Source organism: Rissa tridactyla, chromosome 6 (genome assembly GCF_028500815.1).
Source record: "Rissa tridactyla isolate bRisTri1 chromosome 6, bRisTri1.patW.cur.20221130, whole genome shotgun sequence".
In the NCBI taxonomy this organism is placed as follows: domain Eukaryota; kingdom Metazoa; phylum Chordata; class Aves; order Charadriiformes; family Laridae; genus Rissa; species Rissa tridactyla.
Window position 1 is genome coordinate 72,180,226 of NC_071471.1, and position 6,811 is coordinate 72,187,036.

A 6,811-nucleotide genomic window follows, 5' to 3' on the forward strand; every position below is an offset into this window, starting at 1 on the left:
ATCCTCCTGCAGGTGCAAGGTTTGGAAACGGTGGTTCCGTTAGAAAAGTCTCATTTGACATACGGAGTGCGGGGTTAAGTGGTACCTGCGTGCACAGAATAAGTATCGGTTCTCTCCCTCCGTGGATATTTTTCTGAACAAGAAAAAGCTTAGCTTTGTAAAGAGCATGAAAGCTCACACCAGGAAGTTGTGAAGAACAGCCATGCAAATCCAAAGGGTGATCTTGTGAAGTGATTAACTGCTTATGCTGTGAAGGCTGCATGGCCAAAGTAAAAACGCAAAAACATCACCAGGTCACCAGTGACAGAAGTAGAGGATATATAATTTACAAACCTTTTCAAGACCTCTTGGGAACGAAGAGGCCAGAAACAAAAGACACGCTGATGTTTACATGAATGCACCTCCAAATGCAGAGGCTCATGTTTTCCATGAGGAATGCACCTTGTCTTCTGCAGGTGAGACCCGACTGAAAACCTCACCCTCCGGCACAGGAATGGAGGTTTATTTTGGTCATCAGAGGTGGCTTGTTGCCATCTACAGCCTATCAACTATGTTTGCAGTTGCTAAATTCATAGACCTTTGCCTTTTGGGCCTTTTCTGACTTTTATCTGAAGTAGTGAAGTAGCAGAAGTTTTTGAGAAAGGGAGGGTCCCCTCTACACATCATGCAAAGGAGATTTTAGTGGGATGGCCCATAGACTAAGGGCCGGGGGGAGGTAGAGAAATCAGGAGTAAAGTTAAAGCTGGGATTTGGGTTGCGTGTTACAGGAATTACTACAGCAGGAGCCCCTCATTGGTAGTGGGTAGGAGCAAGGGGAGGGGTTCACTGCAAGGTTAAACCCCATAACCTGGCCCAGAGGGACCAGGGGCGGTCCATAGACTAGGAGAATGGTATCTGTGCATTCTATCAAAGGATGGGAAGGGGGGTGGTGGTTAACGAGGATGTACTGGATAGTGCGGGACCCAAGCGAGATGTAAATGGTATGGAATAGGGGTGGAGAATGTCCTGGTTATGTCTGGGATAGAGCTTATTTTTTTACTGGCATAGTGCTGTGTTTTCGATTTCGGATGAGAATAATGTTGATAACACACTAATATTTCAGTTGTCGCTAAGCACTTGGTGTATAAAGCTGGGGAACAAGGAGGAAGGGGGACATTCAGAGTGATGGCGTTTGTCTTCCCAAGTCACCGTTACGCATGATGGAGCTCGGCTTTCCTGGGGATGGCTGAAGCCCCCTTCCGATGGGAAGCAGGGAATGAGTTCCTTGTTCTGCTTTGCTTGCTTGCACGGGTTTTGCTCTTCTTACGCTTAAGTCTTTATCTCTTTACCAGTTTTTTTTTCACTTTTACCCTTCCAATTCTCTCCCCCATCCCACCGGGGGGCTAAGCGAGCGGCTGGGTGATGCCTAGTTGCTGGCTGAGGTTAAACCACAACTAGTAATTTGCCCTTTTTTTTTTTTTTTTGCAGAGAAATTACTTTGTACCACCCGAAAATCCCATTGTGGTGTTCTTGTATCCTGAGAAACTGAGGACTCACAAGTGACTTCTCATTCATCTCTCCATTTGCTCCTTTTTTTTCCTTTTCCTCCATTGAGCTCGTTTGCCAACTGCTTCCCCAGGCTTTCTCTGCTGTTAAGTGCATCATTTCATGGAGTACCGGGTAACTTAAAAGGAGGATAATCTCACAGAACCATTTGGGTTGGAAGGGACCTCTTGAGATGACCTAGTCTGAGTCTCTGCTGAAGCTGGGTCCCTGGAGCAGGCTGCCAGGACTGTGCCCGGTGGAGTTTTGAGTATCTCCAGCCTCTCTGAGCAGCTCCCGAGCTTGGCCACCCTCAGTCAAAACCCAGTTTTCTTGTGTTCATGGCTACCCTTAGTAAATCGATTTAGCAGTCACAAACCTGTCACGCCTCCCAACCTGTTTCTGTGCACACCTTGTTGAGTGCTGTTAAAGACGGACTCACAACTGTGGGAACTCTGCAATTACAGACATGTTCATCCTTTTTCACATCCTTGGTCCAAAGCTAATTGGTATCTTTAGGTCTTCAACTGGGACCTTAATTTTACTGTTTTCCTAGATGAAAATGTCAGTATTTCCATGTTTGCTGTATTTGATTCCCTGTTAAATTCCCCCACATTTTGTTTTATTCTGTGTATACAACTCTTACTGACATTTAATCAAGAAAACTAGTGACCTGTCATAGCCTTTTCCCACTGCTATTACACTAAGACCTGGCATGTCTTAAAGTGAATTCCTCTCTTGTTTCAGAATATTTGCACTTTGTTTTGCAGTGTTCATACCACACAATCTTTTCACCTCCCAAACCTATACATTCTTCCAGACCAAAGTGTTTTTCATTTTATCTTGAGTCATGCATCCGAAAGCCAAAATATAATGCTGGACCACATTTGCTTATCACGAAAAGTTTTTCCAGAACTCTATTATGCATTTTTACCATTGTCAGTGCCCTCTTCCTGGCTCCTACGCCCTTATTTATTATAAGTTTTCTGTGCTCATCTTCTGCATCTGTCATTTTCACCCTTTGTAATCATATCACACATTCTTATCACATCCAAGCTCTTTTGTTCTCTTCATGTTCGAGGCTCTCTGAACCCCCTAGAATAAAAGGGGACATTTTATTATGTGGGAAATCCTTCCACACACCAACACGAACGGTGCGAACACATGGCTGCGCACAGGCAGTGAATCTCATCTTTGCTTCAGCGAAAGCAGGCTGTCACCCTTGGATATCCCTTGCTACACGGCAAACAATTCTGCCTCAACTTACAATGATTTTTTAAGGAGGGAAAGCACCTTATGTGTTAATCGTATCATCAGTAGTCATAGTCAACGCCCCTAGGCAAAAAACAATACTCAAAAATAAAAGAATTATTAAATAAATCTGTTTTGATATACATTTTACTGTGACTTTGAATGCAACCATTTCCTTTAACCAGAGCTTTTTCCTAGGATCAATCTGAATTTGTACAGTCTAGTACCTCGCACCAGTTCAGACCCCCAGGAAGCTGTTTTTCCAAGAATCAACAAAATGTGCTATTCTTAATCACTTTGTATAAATAAGATGCTGAATTAGTGCATAATAAGAAGTCTTTTGTAGCAAAGGACAGACTAAATTCCCAAAAGTATAGCTGATGATATGTCAGAATAGAGAAAGGATGTAACCAGGTAAAAGAAGAAAAGGTGTTGCTTAAGCATATTCTAAAGGTGTTTTTATTTTACACTGCACGTGTACTAATAAATACTATTTCTGCATCAAAACATAGTGTATATATATCCTGAATACCTAGCAACTTCCAGCTACGTTAATTTCTTAAAAATGGAATTACACAGTCTCTCTACTGTGATACGTCTTTGTCTAAGCACAGCTCAGGAAAATAGTACTAAGCACCCGTAACTTTTCCGCCACACATAAAAGTCGTCGGTTCAGGGACTGGCTAGAATGAGAATTATGTTAAAACACATCAGTATTTTACAGGGAATTCCCAGCTTGAATATAACAGAATAAAACCCGTGTCTGTGAGGAATATCCATGTCAGTACTTCAACAGGGCACTACAACGTGGTAATTAGCAAATGTAAAGCCACGACACCATTCGTTCGTAAACCAACTTGTTCGCTCAGGGCTGGAAAACAGGAGCGGCACCCGGGGGTGAGCTGCGTCTTCAGGTCTCCTTTCACCCCGGTTTGGGGCTCGCCTCTGCCATCAAGTCCTTGGGTGAGCAGCAGCTCTCCGGGCACTACGGGAGCCTTGCCAGAGTCGTTTGGCCCGCTGCCTGTTCTCCAATCTGGAGTCATTGAAGCCCCCGGTTTCCCTGGGACCGTGCTGCCAACTACTCCATATGGGATGCCCAGAAATATAGCCTAATGTTAGGGAGATTTAGTTCCCCTGCGTCTCAATGGGCCTATACATTTTTAACAGCAATCCTTGTTTCTACCTTCCAAATGAACCTTGAAAAGGTCTTGTGAACCTTATTGAAGAATGAGGTTTTAAATTATGTGACATAGCTGTAGAGTTGACATAGGCTACAGAGGAAGACATTTATTTCCCCAAGTTCCATCTGTCCTCCAGCTGAAGGAGGGCGAGTCATTCCTAAAGCGGGACCGCGTCCCCAAGCTCCGTTCCCGTCTTCTCCAGAACTCCTTCCCGAAGGAAAAGTAGCTCCATTCCCTGAAAACAGGACCAAAAATATGGACGATAAATCATCAAACAGATTATAACAGCGTGTTTTCTTATTGCAAAAATTACAGTCTTTTCCAACAATATAACCCCATCTTTAATACAGCAGAAATGCTTAGCTCAGAACAGAATGAGAATGCACATTTTGTCTGGTAACAGGGAACTTAAAGGGCAAAAAAACCAAATTACCGTTAGGAAATAGATTTGTCTGTGGAATTACATATTTTAGTCTCATTAATGGCACAGCGCTGGGTCCTATGCCACTCTACACAGCCATGGAAGAGCTGCAGGAGGAGGTCACATGTGATTTGCTCGATGTTCTAGATTATTTAATACGGGATTTTTTTTTTTATGATCTGAAATCTAAAATAATATTGGGAAATCTGTGGGACTTATTTATCTAACACAAGAGTTTGCAATGTAAGAAATTTTTTTTCTTTGAAACAAATAGTTTATAGGGAAAAAAATCCATTTTCTTCCCTGTTTTGTGACTGAAAGGAGCAGTAATTTTTAAAAGCTTTGAAACTCAGCAAAATATGGTATAAAATTCCAAATATGCTTTCCCCAAACATTTTCTATTCTTATAAATTTCTGATTGCACCACTGATGTTCTGTCAGGTTAAAATGTCAGAGAAAATATATAGAATTAGACTTCCTTCCCTCCACTTATCCCAAATCACCCGAGAGATGTAGCATTCAGTAAACAAAGCCAAAGTTCTTGTACTTTTTATCGTGCCCCTGAAATCTTTTTGAATTGCTGCTTTTATCATGACACCAGCTAAGACAAACACATAACTGTTAAGATGAACAAATTGTGGTGATCTTGCTTCATGATCCGTACCCTTTGTTTAGAATGTTGTTAAGATACTCCCAATTTATTCCAAAAGTTTGTTTCTGAACTTTTTTTTTTGCCCTCTCTGGTGATGTAGTCGATTAATAAGCATTGAACAGAGAAACAGTGAAGGCGACTTTATCAAAAGTTTCAGATACATCCTCCACTTGCTGCTTTTCCAAAGTAATTAGAAAACAACCGTATTGTTGAACAATGAAGATTTAGGGTGGTCTGGGAACAATCTTGAAGTTAAATCTATTTTTAGTTGGCCTGGGACTCTGCTCTGGAGTCACACGCTGACGTAGGTCTTTCCCTGGAGTGGCTGTTTGTGCAGCGTGGCAGCAATGTACTTTATGTCAACTAGAATTTATTTAATAGAAAGCACATACTTTTACATCTTACTTTTTCTTTGTTTTCTTCAAAAGTATTTACATATTTTTGTTTTCTTAGAAATATTCTTTGAGAACTGAGATTAACTCAATGGAGTTAGTAATATTTTATTTTGGATTAATTTCTGTTGTGCTTTTGATATTTCAGATATTGTTGTTAACGTGTTAAAATTTTACATTACATTTGTAAGATCAGTAAACATTCTTCAGGATCCTTTACGACCATCTTTTTAACAGCGCAGAGGTAAGACAGTATTTTGGATTAAATTCTTTTTTCTCTTTCCGCATCAAAAGGACGTAAGTATTATTAGACAAAACAAAATAAAATAAAATATTCACTCTTCTTATCCTGTTCCATCCCTTCACAATGCGGTTCCCCATCACCAGTGGTAATCCTGGTTCCAGTGGCATGAATTGAAACAGCTGCATATTTATGGGCCGTGAGCTTGAGGAGTGAAAATCTAATTTCAGGCTGACATTGGATCTGATTCTTTTCAATAGACTACCTTGGCATTGAGGGGAAATGGTAATGTGTCGGTCCCGAACAGCGACCTGACGTGAATGGTAAGAACTCAAACCAGGACACTTACATTGCATTGGAATCTTTAAGCCTTTTCTTCACTAGAAACAAAAGGTGCGTTATTTTGGTAACACAAGCGCTAACTAATAATTTCTGAATGGTGAGGACAACCCCGAGGTCGTATTTGAATTGGTAGATTCTAGAAAACTCAAAGAATTATTCAAGATACGGATTTTCTACATGACATTAAAACCTTTTATGGCTATTTTAATCCAGAATTAAAGTGGTCTTAGTTTGGTAATCGTTATCATGAACAGGGACCTTTTATGAGTGTCGGAATAATCTTTAGATAGAGCAGTGGCTAAGCTTTTTGATTTTTGTTAAAAATATACCTCAGAAATGCCAAATATAGGATAGAAGCGATAAAGCAGCCCTAAGTTTTGCCGCTGTTACGAGTAGTAGTTTATGGCCACGCAGAGCCATTAACGCCTGCGTCAAGGTATGGATAAGGAAACACTGGCCCCATTAACAAAACACCTTCATTACTGTATACAAGTGTATCTTCGGATTTATGTTCATTAATTTTTGAGTGGCACCGCAGCCTGCGAAGGGGCAAGGAAGTGGCACCCATAAATCACAGTCTGCAGCACACCCTCCTTCCAGAAGGCTGAATATCGACTAAATGAAGTAAAACCGGACAGCGAGGCCCTCACCGCCACGGTGACCGCGTCCTGCGGGGCCCCGGGGCTGCACACCCGTTCCGGCCCAAGATGGCCGCCGTCCCGGCCCGCCATGACGCCTGCGCGGGTGGGCGGCGCACGCGCGGGGGCACGCGGCCGCTGTGGCGGATGCGCGGCACCGCCCCCACGTGAC

At 42.1% G+C, this 6,811-nt stretch overlaps 1 long non-coding RNA gene across 2 annotated transcripts; it reads right to left on the reverse strand.

Annotated features, from left to right (window-relative positions):
* Positions 1-3,208: 3,208 nt before the first annotated feature.
* Positions 3,209-6,734, reverse strand: LOC128911091 (uncharacterized). 2 transcript variants are annotated; one of them, XR_008466988.1, is made up of 2 exons: positions 5,925-6,734; positions 3,209-4,188 (listed from the first exon to the last, which is right to left on the reverse strand). It is a non-coding gene; the product is annotated as an uncharacterized LOC128911091 (long non-coding RNA). The 2 variants fall into 2 exon arrangements; XR_008466989.1 differs by having other exon boundaries at positions 5,758-6,734.
* Positions 6,735-6,811: the final 77 nt, after the last annotated feature.